A 16,531-nucleotide genomic window follows, 5' to 3' on the forward strand; every position below is an offset into this window, starting at 1 on the left:
TCTGATTTGCTGTCAGCATTACAACCATAGACAATAAACGGCTGAACAGCCAGGAGTATAATATTTGAATCTTTATGTTTCATGTAAGCAAATTCTGCAACACTATGTTCTTGGCACAAAACTATTTGTAGTAATAGTAAGTACATGGCTGTGCCTCAAATTCTAATAATGTTCAAGTCAGAAAATAATTTTGCAGAACATTAAAATAAAGAAGAAGTCATGTAAAATATTTGTAAAAAATGTACCTCATGACCTGCTTGATGGCAACTCACAGGGTATCACTGTGCTGAGCCCTTTTGGGTGGTGCCCCAGCCTGACGGAGGCCACCATGGAAGTATAGGCTGTGGACACTGAATGCCATTTTCCACATCATTAGAAAATGGCAACTGGCTTTGTACTGGGCTTGAGTTGCACTTATCCTCAGTAAGTTCTCCAAGGAGAACAAGCTGTGTGGTGCAGCTGACATGCTGGAGGGAAGGGGTGCCATCCAGATGGACCTGGACAGTCTTAAGTGGACCCATGGGGTCACCTAATTGCAGCCTTCCAGTAGATGAAGGGAGCCTACAACAAAGCCAGAGAGGGACTTTTTGCAAGAGCATGTAGTGATAGGATGAGGTGAAATAGCTTTAAATTGAAAGACGATAGTTTAGACAAGATATTAGGAAGAAATTCTTTACTGTGAAGTTAGTGCAACGCTGGAACAGGTTGCTTAGAGGTGTTGTGGATGCCCCATTCCTGGATGAGTCCAAAGCTAAGTTGAATGGGACTTAGAACAACAGGCTCTACCTGAAGGTGGTCCTTCCAGTGGCAAAGAGGCTGGAACTAGATGATCCTTAAGGTCTCTTCCAAACTAAAACATTCTGTGATTATATGATAAGCTCTATCCCAACTTGCAGTGAATGCCTGTTGTTTTTACTCTAGATTTAAGGGCAACTGCTCAATAAATACACATGTAAATTTTCTCTAACATGATGCAGTCATCATGTTATGTATCTCTCACTAAATAAATGGTTGTTTGATAGTAAGTTTAATCATCTGCTCTTGATGTCTTGGATTAAAATAGTCTATCAGTAAATCTGTATGAAAAAAAATCAAATTATTTTGTCCATCCTAGTGTAATTGATTCATATACTAGTAGAAAACACAGAAGTATGTCCGAATTTATTTAGTTTAAGAAGTGGAGCATATAGTCAAAGAATAGACTCACACAATTTTCCCCATCTCTATTCGCCTATTCCAATGCAGTTTCTTTACTGACTTTAATGAAATGCACCTGCACTCCCTCTTTCAATAACCTTTCTTTCAATCATGCTTTCTTTCAATAACTTCATTACTTACTTTTTTTCAAATTTTAGAACATTTTCAGATGTTATCATCTCCCTCTGAGCTATTTACAAACAATAACGGATTTTTATACCTGTGATTTTTTTTTTCTCCAAATCAACAATTTTTAAAAATTGTATATTTAAAAAATAAGGAATTTGAGCTCTAAGAGGACACCACATAATAAACAAATAAAACCAAAAGGAAAGTGATTAAAAACTCCAGGATTTATACCTTTCATTGAAAGACAATCAAGTATATCACAGTTCTGTAGTTCTCTTAACATTTTCTTTTTTTATCTAGACCTTTACAGGGTCTACCATACAGTTTTCCAACTCCCAATAAAGTTGAATTACTACTGCAATTCCTGCTGGGTTCATAATGTTAATCTTGAAGAATCTAATTTTATTTGTTAAATGCACAAATAACACTTCATTTTTATAAGAACAGCAAAAAACCCTTACAAGGAGTAAGAAGGGAATATTAATAAGAATCTTGAAGCATACTTTCCCATACCTAATAACCTCAGATATCTCAGTCTGTGATGTGAATGAAAAAAATCATGAAAACCTGTCTACTCATTACATTACACTATATCACAGTAGCCACCAATTTACATCCATTGATGACTCAGAGCCATAATTTTTAAAGCAGTATTTTTTGTCACAATTTTAAGGTTTTTACTTACTCTATCAATATACACTGAATTCAATACATTGTTTGGACACTGGCAAGTTTATCAGTATTATCCATAGCTTGTGGGCATCTGTGTTCTTTAATCAGCAGATTACGTCTCTAGTGACCAAAGACTCTTTTGGCAGATAAAAGAAAGAAATTCCCTGGTGTACTATGTCTGATTTCAAATAAGAGAAACACAGCTAGCCTTGACATGTTCTAAACAGGTCACAAAAGTACAAATGTTTCCTTGCCAGCTTTCCAATTAGACTAAAACCTGAACATACTGCCATATAAACCAGATTTGCTAAATAAAACCAACTCATCACCGTGTAGGTGGCTTGTGACAGATAATAATGCACCTGCTCATATAATCAGGGCTCTCTTTTCTTCCCACAAATGTGCAATAAATCTGTTCCTACTCATCATTCACAGTGTGACCAGGAATAAAAACCAAAAAGATAGACCTTTAGCTGATTACTTCTAACTTTCAGAGAAAAAAAACAAATTTTTTTTTAAGCTTATAAAGTTAAAAAAAAAAAAAATAAAGCTTTTGAAAAAGAAGAGGCATTGTTTTAAAATTTAACTCTGAGATTCTTTTTCTAAGTTTCAATTTCAAATTTATTTTCTTGGACCAGCAGAACAATTACATTATATCGCTATTAACACGGTATGTTGTTATTTTGGTACATTCAGTTTTCACGCTTGCATATCCCTTGTTAAATAAGAAATTTAATATCTTCTGAATATTCAATTTACACTAAATATTTAGTTCAAGTATGAGAACCTTGCAAGCTAAAGACTGATGACAATAAGGCATTTTGAATGGAAACTGTGGAGATACCTATTGTTGAAGTTTCTCACCTTCCTAAAAAAAGACCAAAATAAATCCAACTGATTTTCAGATTTCTGGATGATTTGATTGAACACCTTTCTTCTTCATATCAGCTCTTTCTCTCCCCTCTTCTCCATAGTTAGTGTCTCCTGCTAGCTTATCTGAATATATGGGGTTTTCCCTATTCCCACACATCTGCATCTTCATACTTCATATGTAACCTACCATTTTACAGTATGACAGTCTGTCCTGACTTTCCATTTTTTTGGTGCCTTCCTAGATTACAGATAAGCCCAGTATTTTGTAATTTTTTTCATCAGGACTTGGATCACAGAATCAGTAAGGTATGAAGGCACCACTGGAGGTCATATAATCCAACCTCAAGCAGGGTCCCCCAGATCATTTTACTCAGAATTGTGTCCGAACTGTTTTTAAATAGCTCCGAAGAAGGAGACTCCACAGCCTCCTTAGGCAGCCCTTTTCAATAGTTTGTCAGCTATATATCATTATGAATTTCAAATCCTAAATATCTAGTACATCCAGTGATTTTTTTATAAATGACAGGTGGAAAATATTGGGGAACTGCACCTAATTAGCATAAATACACATATATTTCACTTTAAGATACTTTTCAGTTTTCTTCTTCTTTTCATTTGTTCAGGTAATTACATCATCTGAGGTATATTACAGGAAGTTTATAGCATGTTCTGTCATCTTTGATTTAGCAAGAGACTTCTGAGGTTTGATGTTATCTCTGATGGTCCTCAGTTGTGCCTAAATTAATACCAAATAGTCATGGCTTGGTGTGTCTGGTTCCGTCCCACACCGGGCAGGGGCTGACCTCGGGCTAGCTCGAGTCAACACAGCCACAGACGGTCCCAGTTCGTTTCGGCTTCTCAGCTTAGCAGCTGGACCCAATAGTGTCGTGACAGCCGACAGCAGCAGAAGAGAAAAGGCTGGCTCTCAGCTTAGCAGGTTAAAAGATGTTTATTAGCTCCAGAGCTGAGGAGCAGAGAGGCTCAGAGCTCCGAGCTGAGTGGCTGAGAGGCTGAGAGAGGCTGAGAGAGTTTTTTCCTCCCTCCTACCCCCTATAAGTGGGAGAGGGGTTCCAGGGAGGACACAACAAAACAACAAATCAGGGGATTCAGGGGGTAACAAGGTGTGCCCACCCCCAAGCCTTGGACCACTAAAATCCCAAGCTAAAGGAATTCCCCCCAGGGGGCCTATCACCTGAAGCTCTCTCCCTGAGATTTCGCAACTTGGGAGGGCTCCTCAAAGTGATAGACAGGCTGCCCCAGAGAGGGGGGTTGGGGCAGAGGGGATGTTCCAAGTCAGGTGAGGAGTGGGAGGACTGACACAAAACACCTTATTATACAGACAACACAAAAGGGATACAGAATTGGGGATACAGTGAAATGAACCATAACATAAACTTCTTATAAAAACCTAATAAAACAGTTCTGCAGCACCACAGCTTGGTATATTAGAGAAACATTAACAGTCAGATTGAGTCCTAGCAGTTTATTTCAAAGCATGCTGTGATTTATTGAAGATATTGTCTAACTTAAGGAGAGAGACATGCCCTTATAACCTGTTTATATAATTTTCTTTTCACAGTCAGTGCTGATCAGCAGGACATGACAGGAAGGGCAGTTATTTTTCTCAGCTGCCTACAATTTTGTTCTTTCTTTAGCACAGTGATGGCATGTTCTACCATGGGTCTTTTTCTTTTATTCTCTGATTCTCTCTCTCTTCAATTCATATCAATGCTTTAAACTGGGTAATATTCTCCTTACATCAACTGTCAATAAGCATAATTTCTGGAACAGTATTAGCAATATTTTCAATGCTACATACATTATGAGTGTTAATATGCAGTTTTCCATATATTAATTTTCATTTAGATTTTTCAATTACAACTTGAACAATTATTAATTGAGGTGCAAGTTACACTGGCACAGTTCACAGTAAAATTATGTTTGTCTAGGTAGAGTTCCTCTGTGCAAATTATTAAGGCACAAAATGAGAGTATAGTAGGACTGGATTCACTACATCATCTCTCTGTTAAATTCCTAGTATCCAAATAAATTGTCTCTGACATCATATTGTACAGTATTTGGAAGGTATTTCATTATTTTCTTCTCTTGAGGCTGCTTTAATTTAAATATTTATTTTAAATATTCATCAATCTAGTTAAAGAGAATGTAGATGATGCTAATATCACACACACTTCTTTTTTTTTTTTTTTTTTTTTTTTTTTTTTTTTTTTTTTTTTTTTTTTTTTTTTTCCCTAAGACTTGATTTTTGATTTTTTTTTCCCTACCTCAAAAGATTGAATGGGAGGTTTTAGATGGCTGCTTTACATCTGTCATCTGGCAGACACTTATCAGAGGCAACTCTTATATGTGTACAGAATTTTTAACTGGGATACCAAACCTCCAGATAAGGCCATAGGGAGGTGAGATATATCAGCACACACCATCCAGATTATCCACTGCATATGAAAACACTGGGCTTATTATGAATGCATGACACAGTCATTCTGGTATTAGTGGGTCTGATGCTTCTGAAATGTGCCAGATGTCCAACACATTCCCAAAGGACTGCACACATGCACAACCCAATTGCAAAAAGTATGTTTTCCTAGTTCAGTATTTTCTTCTATGTACTTGCCTTAAAATCTATTTTATTTTAAACACAGAAAGTATTTGGCAGTATCTGCTGTGACGCAAGTTTAAATACTTCCTACAACATGAATCAGTGTCAGCAGGAAAATTTGTGAAAACCACCCATCTAGAAATCAAGAGGACTCATGGCAATTTTAATATTTGTGCAAGCATAGTAAAAAACTGTATCTGGGACTTCTGCAGCCTAGGATATTTCTCTACATATTTAACTTTTATAAAAGGCTTGTTAACTGTGCCATTCTTTTTAACTATGAAAAGATACTACAAAGGAAATTATGTGGGGCATTGACACATAATCTGTAAACAATCTGTGATTTACTAAACACACTTCTTTTTGCTAGTACATGTTCCAAAAATAGTTTATAGATCTATGTAACAGTGAGTTTTTGGCAGGAAATTATACTCACTGGAAGTTTGAGAGGTATATACCAAATTTCTTGTAACCAGTAAAAAAATCTTCCACAGCCTCGGAGAAATCCTATGGTTGTTCTGTAATAAAATGCTGGACCCTGGAGTTGCCTTCTCTATATACTGTTGCTTCATTGATAGCCTGTAGATGGAAAGTACTGATTTGCCTCAGCAAAAAAAGCAATACTTTATTGCACTTACACATGCAATATTTCATGTGTCCTAAAAAGTGTGCTCCATTAGTATCTGAGACTGTCCTTGGGCTCTAATGCAGATGGCAAACCAGGCCAGTCTTCTGTGTAATTCAGAGCTTGTCACCCTCTATAGGCATTGGGAACCTGGCACACTGCTATTCTGCAAGATCATGATTAATATATGCTTTAACTCACAAGTGTTTGCAGGAATGAACTTTTTTGAGATTTCAAAATAGCCCTGAACCTCAGTTTTGAAAGCCCTACTTAAATTTCAACATCTTTAAAGATTTCTGTATCTTTACAGAATCTTATGTTTCTATGTAAGTTTTTTCTTCATGTGTTGTAAATTACATGGCACTTTTCCACATCACAGATCAGAACAAAAACTCAGTAGAGCAAAACTATACTAATATTTGAAGAAAACACAAAACGAAAAAGAGGTGAGGTAAATTGAACTAAACAAGTTATAACAATTGATTTCTTGTTTCCTGAAAAAAAAAAAAAAAAATCCTCCAATATTTCAAATTACAGTAATTTTCTATGCAGCTGTTCTCACTAGAGTTTATATAACTGATAGCTAATTGTATTGATGGACCTTGGCTGAATATAATTACCTCAGCTAAGTAACATTCTGATTAAACTAATCATAATAAACTTTCTATTTTACAACACTCTAGCATCAGTAAAACATCACATTTTTAATGAATACATTTGATTGCTTCTGTTTACAAATGCTGAATTATGTCACAATTGAATTTTATTTCTTCAGCTAGCATTATACAGAATATTGATTATGCAGCAAATTCAGATAACTCAGCACCTACTTATAAAATACAATTATATACTGTCCTGGCTTAGGGCAAATTTAGGAGAAACCCCCTGAATTGGGTCCCTCTGGGGAGCAAATCCAAATGACCCCTTCTCCCAGCTGGTCTGGGAAAGAACTTCCAAGGAGAAAAGTGGAAAAAACTATTTTACTTAACAAACAAAGTGTCCACAAGTACTAAGAATGAATAATATGAAACAATAAAACCCCTCATTCTGGAGGGGTTCTTGAGAAAGTCCTTGCCGTGGGTGTAGCTCGGCTCTCTCTCAGTCTCTCATCAGTCCCAGTCTCTCCGGTGCTGCTGGAAAATGCCGAGGTCCAGGCCCCGGTGGGTCGCAGGTGCAGCCCCCAGTGCTCCCCTGGGTTTTTTTCAGTCCAGAGCAGGTTTAAATAGTCCCAAGGAAAACAACAACAACAAAACAGTCCAGGGAACTTCCCTGCCCTAGCTAGCTAAAACTAAAAGCAAAGACATCTCTGTCCTGCAGTCTCCCCAAGCCTCAGCTGAACACCCAGTCCAGAGAAGAATGTGGAGGAGTCAGGCAGTTTTCTCAAAACAAACTCCATGCCTCTTCTTGCTCCCTTTTTGCTCCCAGAACCAGTCTTAAAGGCACAGAACTCAATGTACAGCACAAACAGAACAGGATACAAGCATCATAAAGTCACCCTAGGACATATACCAATGTCTTTGTGAAGGTTGCATATCCTTCCCTGAACAATAAATACTCCCACTCTCATGCTACATAAAGCAGAGAAATGAGAAATTAATCACTGGATTTTACATAGCTATAGGACCAAAAATCCTGAGGTACTTGAAAGTTGAAAGCAAAAATTCTCACAACCACATTGTGGTACATCTTTCTGACACTTCAAACATAAGAGGCACATTCAAGTTTCTTCAGGGTCTTGAATCAAAATGAAGAAGAATACAGTATTCTGTAGGCATTCTTTTGCTAATCACGAGCATGAAGGATGAAAATAAAGATGGATCACAAAACTGAGACTGAACTTCTGTGCTTAATCTGAGCTTTGGGCTACAGATGGAGTGTGTTGTCCCTTGAGAATCCCAGAACTCCTTCGGTTCCTTAATCTTAAACTTCACCTGTGGTGCCTGAGGGTGTCTCCCCCTGCCTCCAGCTGCTGCTTGTGTCTCCCAGCTTCCAGCACTGGGCAGTTGACTTGAATGCTCTTGAGCATCAAAAATGGTGTGGGGGTTGTATGTGAGCAGCTGAGTCAAGTTTTATCAGTTAGCAGAAGTTTGTCAATAGATGTATAATAAATTTTCCAGGAACTGGTTAATGGGGGTTCTGGTCTTTTTTCATTGATTTAATTATGTTCTGAACTATAAATTAATCTCAACAACCTGGGCCTCTGCTGAAGGATTAAAGAGCACATGGAACTTTTTCCCAGTATGTAGTTCCTTATGCCCTCAGCACTGCCTGGAAGAGAGAGGAGGTCACTTGGGCATATGTGATGCTGTTTTCAGGTCAGTCAAACATGTCCAAATTTTATGTGTTACCAGAATCAGTGGTTTTCTGTTTCTGACATTGAAGTTCTGAAAATAGTAATTTTTTTTTTTTATTTCAGAAAATGAATTGTGTAGCTTTAAATGAAAACTTTTCCTCATCTGCATTCCTTAGCAAGGAGGTAACAAAGAAGAAAGAGATTGGTCTTGCTGTCAGAAAACCTGTGTTTCACACATAGAGTAATCCCGAGCACAGATGAAGTCCAGCACATTTTTCTTTCTTTTTTTTTTTTTTTTTTCCTTGCTCTCCAGCTCCAGGGAAATACTGTCAAGTTCACAAGAGTTAAATGGCCACCAAACCATAATGTGGCTTATCAATCTCAGTGACAGCACTGCAAGGGATCAAGAATGTTTCATGCTTAGTGCCACATCTTCAAAATCAATGTGCATGTCTGAAGAGACAGATTTAGAGTAAAGTCAGGAGAGGACTGATGTACATCAGTTCTCATCCTTTATGGATGTCCATGAAGCAATTATAGGGCTTTCTTCCATTACATTTCATTAGAACCATATAGCTCCAAATAACTATTTCAGAACGAAAGATTTAAAATTATTTTCTTATACTCACAGATACTTTAAGGGAGGTTCACATTCCTTTTGCTTGTCATGGCTTGTTTTATTACTAAAAAAAAAAACTAAATCAAAAAAATGACATCAAAATTCCTTTTGAATTAATTGCTATTTAACAATCAAAACCAAGGTTATGCTATTAAAAAAAGAGCAAAATAACCACAAGTACACATATCTGTTAAAAGCCAATATACAATTTAAACTATTTTATTTAAGATTTATTTTATTTTTTTATTTCATTACAGTTTTAATTATTTTTTGTCTATTTTCATAAATATATTGTATGTATGTCAACACATATATATATATATTTACATATATATGTATGCACGTATTCTACTTTCGCAGAATCACAGAATGCATCAGGTGGGAAAGAACCACAGTGGCTTGTCTGTTCCAACCTCCCTCCTCAAGCAGCATCATGCCAGAGCACATGGCACAGGACTGCATCCAGAGGGTTCTTTAATATTTCCAGTGAGGGCAACTCAAAAGCCTCTCTAGGAAATCTGTTCCAGTGCACGGTACCACCGAGAAAAGTCTGAATTCATCCTCCTGACACTCTCCCTCCAGATACTTACAGACATTGATGAGATCTCCTCTCCACTGCCTCAAGACTGAACAGGCCCAGCTCCCTCAGCCTGTCCTCATAAGAGAGATTCTCCAGATCCGTGGCCAACTTAGTAGCTCTCTGATGGACCAGCTCCATGTCTCTTTTTCCCTGAGGAGCCCAGAAATGGACACAGCACTCTACATGTACCTCACCCTGGCTGAGTAGAGGGACAGGATCACCTGCCTCAGACTGTTTTGACCTTCTTGGCCATACAGGGCCCCCCAGGTCCTTCTCCACAGAGCTGCTTCCCAGCAGGTCAGCACCCAGCCTGTACTGGTCCGTGTGGGTGATCCTCCCAGGTACAGGATCCTGCATTTACCTTTGTTGATTTTCAGACAGTTTTTCTCTGATCTCTCCAACTTATCAAGGTACCTCTGAAGGGTTGTATAGCCCCCTGGGGTATTGGCCACTCCTCCCAAGATTGTGTCATCAGCGAACTTGCTGAGTAGGCATCTGTCCCTTCATTCAAGACATTGATGAGTCATTTCCATTGTAAATTAGGAATTCACTTGTTAACTTGGAATGAAATGCGGATTGTCTCCAGCTGATGGAAATCTCTAGTGTGAGCTCCCCTTCTTGCAATTCAGGAAAGATTAAAAATATTTGCAACAGCAGTTGACTGAGTGTAGTGTTAATATACATACTTAAAATTGAAGATTTATGCTAGGGGACTATAATTGATTTGTTTATATGAAGACTTCATATATAGGTTGTATTTTTAAGCCTATGATAGTTTGGAAAACAGGTTTGATTGCTTTTATAACAATTTAGTACATTATATTTTTTAGCCTCACAGCCTCTCAATGTAGAAAACTGAAAGAAAATGTTTGTTCTTGCATAAGCAGTCGTGTTCTTTGGCTAACTGTTACAAAAAATATTGCTTTTTTTCCCACCCAGTTCAAGAGAAACCAATTCATAAGAAAACAATTAATTCCATAAATTATGGGATATGGAATGATAAATCTTAGAAAGAATGATAGAATCATAGAATATCCTGAGTTGAAAGAGATCCATAAGGATAATCAAGTCCAAATCTCTGCTTCTCACAAGACTAACTAAAACTTAATCACATGACTAAGAGCATCATCCACATGCTCCTCAAACACTGAATTACTTGTTTGGCGTCTAATTCTTTAAATATTTTAAGTTTGGTCAAATATCCTGGATTATCTGCTCCTGCCTTCATTTTGTTCTGCTTAAAACTTCCCCAAGATCTAAAAATGAATCTTTAGTATGTATTTTCTATATGAACTCTACATAGTATCACGACATTAGGCAATTAAATCTAAATTAAAACTGCTACATATGATGGTTTTATGAAATTTTCTTTTACAAGTAGGTAGCTGTAGGAATCAAGGTCTCCACAAGAATATGTGCTGCTGTAAGCATGCAAATTCACTCATGCATCTGACTGATGTGGGCAGAGGAGAGCTGTTTGCCTAAAGGTATCCAAGGATATAGTTCTGCCTTTGGACCTAATCTCCTTAAATACAGGAAGGGGGATTTCTGCTCTGCCTTTCTTTTGCCACATCTCTTTGCAAACTCTTGAGACTGCTCTTTTCACTCTTTTACAATGAGTTGAATGCAGGGAGGCAAACAAGAAATCCCAGGAGGTGGGGAAGTGAGCCAGCCAGCATCTGTCAGAGATCCACATTTAGTTTACATAAGGCATAATGATAAACCACATAAACGAATGAAATAGAAAGAAATCCTAACACAGCCATCATAGGAAAAACAATGAAACATAACTGGTACAGTAAGAATATATCCCAAGAACATGAATATGAGAAAAAGTCTGGAGAAATGGCTCTTGGAAGTGAGCTTATTGAAAGCACTTCTATTATAGGCAGATAAATTGTTTTGTGGTTCATTTCTCCAGAGCATAGATAAACAGGATTTTGCATTTCCTTTACTAGTCAGCTGCATCAAAGAAAAATATAATGAATTATCACTTTCTTTACTTAGCTGAAACAAATATATACCCAAAACTTCTGAGGATCTAAAAACTTAACTGCTTTCTTTAACATATGCTAAAGTTGTTGATAGTGAGATGAATGAATTCAGAACATATACATGAGATTCTTCACATATTTTGACTCAATATCTCACATTAATTTTTTTAAAAGACCAATCTTATCCATTCTTTTCCTTTTTCCTTTTTTGTTGTTTTTTGTTTGTTTGCATTTTGTTTTCTTTTTTTGTTTGTTTGTTTTGTTTGATTCTTGGTCAAGCTTAGATAGAATCATAAAATCATAGAATCATAGAAAGTTAAGGGGTTGAAATGCACTTTAAATATCATCTAGTCCCAAACCTCCCTGTCATGGGCAGGAACACCTCCCACTAGACCAGGTTGCTCAAGGTCTTATTCAACCTGGCTCTGAGCATTTCCACGGCTGGAGCACTCACACTCTTCCTCAGCAACCTGTTAGTCTAACCCTCTTCCTATTATCTAACCTAAATTTCCTCTCTTTCAATTTTTAGACATTATTCCATGTCCTATCACTACAGTTCCTAACAAAGAGTCTCTCTCAGGCTCCACTGTAGGCCCCATTCTGATTCTGGAAAGCCTCTATTGTCACTAGAGGACATGAAGAGAAAATTATACTCACATGCTCTCCGACTCCGAGAAGAAGGCTGAAGAACTTTTTATTATTTACAAAGACCTCGCTTATATAGGTTCTGACCAGGGATTGGAGAACAAGGTTACTACCTCTCCATCCCACTGGCCAGGCTAGAAGTCAATCAGTTGACTCTCATCAGAAGGGAATGTGAAAAACACAGATTGTTTACAGTACAGACCATGCGAATTCAGCTACAGAGCTGTAAACATCTCACAGAAGGTCACATAATACATCAACACTCTATGTCATCTCCACACAACCTTCTCCAGGCTGAGTTCCCCAGCTTTCTCAGCCTGTCTTCCTAGGGTAGGTATTCCGGTCCTCTCATCATCTTCATGGCCCTCCTCTGGACTTGCTCCAAAAGTTCTATGTAATTTTTATGTTGGGGAAACCAGAACTGTATGCAGTATTCCCAGAATGTTCACAGAATGTGCTGAGTTGGAAGCCAATTACAAGGATCACTGAGTCAAACTCCTAGCCCTGCATAGGACCATCCCCAAGAATGACACTATGTGCCCAAGAGCATTGCCCAAATGCTTCTTAAATTCTGTCAGGCTTGGTGCTGGGACCATTTCCCTGGAAAGCCTGTTCCAGTGCCCAACGACCCTCTGGGTGAAGAACCTTTACTTAATATCTAATATAAACTTCCCCTGAAACAGCTTCAGGCCATGCCCTTGGGTCCTGTCTCTGGTCACCACAGAGATCAGTGTCTGCTCCTCCTTGTCCCCTCATGAAGAAGTTGTAGACTGCAAAGAGATCTTTCCTCAGTCTCCTCCAAGCTGAACAGATCAAGTGATCTCAGACACTCCTCATATGGCTTCCCCTCAAGGCCATTCACCACCTTTGTTTCCTTCCTTTAGATGCTCTCTAACAGACTCATTTTTTTCTTATATTGTGGCACCCAAAATTGCCCCCAGCACTTGAGGTAAGGCCACCCCAGTGCAGAGCAGAGCAGGACAGTCCCCTCTCTTGCTCAGCTGGCCATGCTGTGCCTGATGCCCCCCAGGACAGGGTTGGCTTTCCTGGCTGCCAGGGCACTGCTGGCTCATGTTCAACTTGCCAATGACCAGGACCCCCAGTCCCTTTCCACTGCACTTTCCAGCATCTCAGTCCCCATTCTGTCCGTGCATCCAGGGTTGCCCTATCCCAGGTGCAGAATCCAGCACTTGCCCTTGTTGAATTTCATGTGGTTGGTGACTGCCCAGTCCTCCAACTTTTCTCTCTACTGGGCCTCTATGCCTTTAAGGGAGACAAGAGCGTCTCCCAGGATTCTATCAGCTTCGAACTTGCTCAGTATCCCTTCCAGTCCCAAGTAATTTATGAAGATATTGAAGAGCACAGGACTCAGGATGAAGCCCTACAGGACCCCCAGGTCACCAGTCCGATGTCACCCCATTCACTCTAACCCTTTGTGCCTGACATTTGAGCCAGCTGCTCACTTATCACCTGTTTATCCAGCTGTGTGCTGGACACTTTATCCAGGAGATAAAGAGAGACTGTATTGATTGTGAGAGACTGTGAGAGACAGGCATTGAAAGCTTTACTGAAATCTGAAAAAGATTATATCAACTGACTTCCCTTGATCAGGTTGGTGGGTTATTTTGTCATGAAAGGAAATCAGGTTTTATAAGCAGGACTTTCCCCTCATGAAGCCCTGCTGGCTGTGACCATCGACTATGTTGTCTTTTAGGTGCTTTTCAGTACCTCCCAGAATAATCTTCTCCATAACTTTGACGGCCACTGAAGTGAGACTGACAGGCTTGTAGTTTCTGGTGTCTTCTTTCTTGCCCGTGTTGAACTCTGACAATGTCTGCCAGTTTTCAGTCAGCTGGAAATTCTCCAGATTCCCAAGACTACTCCATTGAGGTGGGGTCTTACAAGAGCAGAGCAGAGAAATCGCTTCCTTTGACCTGCTGGCTGCACTCGTTTTGATGCAGCCTGGGATTCTCTTGGCTTTCTGGGCTGCAAGAGCATACTTCTGATACATGCTGAGTTTTTCATCAACGCTCACCCCAAGTCTTTCTCCACAGGGAAAAAGACTTTATTATGCCTTTATTATGTGACGTAAATAATTTTTATTCAAGAGATATTTAACCTTTTTATATTTTCAGTATAAAATTCTAAACATTTTTTACTAATATATCTGTATCAGATACTTAATCTATAAGACACATCAGCTTGAATTTGAGTTTATTCATGTTATTTATCATTTTATAGCTAAAGTAGTCAGTTTGATCCTAACAAATATTTCTTCCAGATTGCAACTGAATTTAAAGTTCACAATGATCTTGTTAAAATGAGAAACACATCACCAAGGTTGTTCAAATTTAGACAATGAAGTGTATGTTGTCATGAAATTATTGTGTGTTTGTATATGTGTTTGCTGTCAAGGTTAAAGTTTCAGCTTTGGTTCTCTTTGTAATTGCATTATTCTATTCTATTGACTGAAGATTGTGATAACTAGATTTCATTCAGTGTTGTATGCAATCCAGAAAAACCACAGAAATTTAACAAATACTTGTCCTAAACCTACCCTTTATGATAAGTACAAAATCAAGGTTGATTTATATTGAACATGGTATAATATGTATTTGTTTGGTCAAGCTTTCATCTGATCTCTAGCTACATTAAAATCTACAGTGAAAGCATAGTCCAAACTCAGTGGAAATCTTTCCAATTTCTTAAATACATATAAGTAGTTCTAAAATTTTAGAACTACGATTTTTAAAATTTTGATACTATTGCTCAAATGTAAACAATTTTATTATATAGAGGGATTTAATATCTGACTATGGGAATGCTGGGTATTGATCCTAATTCAGCCTCACTAAAAGTCTAAAAATACCACTAAAATAAACTACTTCCTTTAAAAAGGAATCAAGCATTACAACAATCAAAATAAATATCCAATTCTAATTACATAAGAGAAATATATCAAAACAAGTCTTCAGCTAGCAGACCAGCATTAGTATAACATAGTTTTGCCACTTATAAAAAAAGAATATATGTACTTACTTTTCAAAAATCATATTATTTGAAAACATATTTTCTTTCAAGAGCAGAGAAAAGACACTGGAAAAGATATTGCTACATTAAACAATATATAAAAATTGAAAGAATAAGAGTAACTTTAAAACAGCTAAAACTTTAGAGTCACAGTAGAAAACAGAATACTGGTATAACTCCATAGAAGTTCAGTTCTGTAAATTACAATAGAGGACCACGTTTTCACCTCAAGATCTTTATTTTACATACTGAAGAAAATCCCCATTACTCATTAAAGCAGAGTTCTGGCAGTTATCAACCAACCCAAAGTAAACCTAGGTCAGGCAAAATTTATGATAAGAAGTCTGATGATTATCACTAAATCGTAGCTAAGCTATTGTCAAAGTGCAGTCAATAACTGACTAATTTTCATAGAAAGATTAATATATACGACAATAAATTAAAAATGACACATGGACTTACAGGACTGTCAACTAACTATGAAAGGAGATAAAAAAGCTCAGGATTTTAAGAGTTTTTTTAAAAAATTCTGTTTTGCTTGTAGATTCCACCTGCCTTTTTTTTTTTTTTTTTAAAGTAGAAAAGCTAAGTCAGAATTAAACCAGAAAGAGGAGTATTCTTCTATACAGTATTAAAAAGGGCATGATTATTTTTTTTCCTGCTTTCTATGCTATTTAGTGAATCACAATAAAAATGGAAATTTATACAATTATTTTAAAGCCCTGGAAAGAAAGAGTCTTTTGTTTCATGTAGTTTTGTTTCTTTTTTCCATGTCCATCCAAACCAGTAATATTGAAAAATTAAGCATTTTGTACTACACAAATTTTCTTTCTTTCCTCAGTAAGCCTTCAGACATGAACAATGTTGATGCAAATGAAACATACTCACCCCAATCACCATGTCTTTCTTTCAGTAGCCTTCCACTAGCACCATTTAGAAAAGAAAAGAAAAGAAAAGAAAAGAAAAGAAAAGAAAAGAAAAGAAAAGAAAGAAAGAAAAGAAAAGAAAAAAAGAAAAGAAAAGAAAAGAAAGAAAAGAAAAGAAAAGAAAAGAAAAGAAAAGAAAAGAAAAGAAAAGAAAAGAAAAGAAAAGAAAAGAAAAGAAAAGGAAAAAAAAAAAAAAAATAAATGGACATATTTGCAAGTGCCTTGCAAATCCAATCCAAATGGGAATTTTGATATTTAAGAACATAAAGTACTATTTTTTTTTTTAACCTGAATGAAAAAGTAGATTTTTAAATGTTGGAGTGAGATT

Source organism: Hirundo rustica, chromosome 1 (assembly GCF_015227805.2).
Source record: "Hirundo rustica isolate bHirRus1 chromosome 1, bHirRus1.pri.v3, whole genome shotgun sequence".
In the NCBI taxonomy this organism is placed as follows: domain Eukaryota; kingdom Metazoa; phylum Chordata; class Aves; order Passeriformes; family Hirundinidae; genus Hirundo; species Hirundo rustica.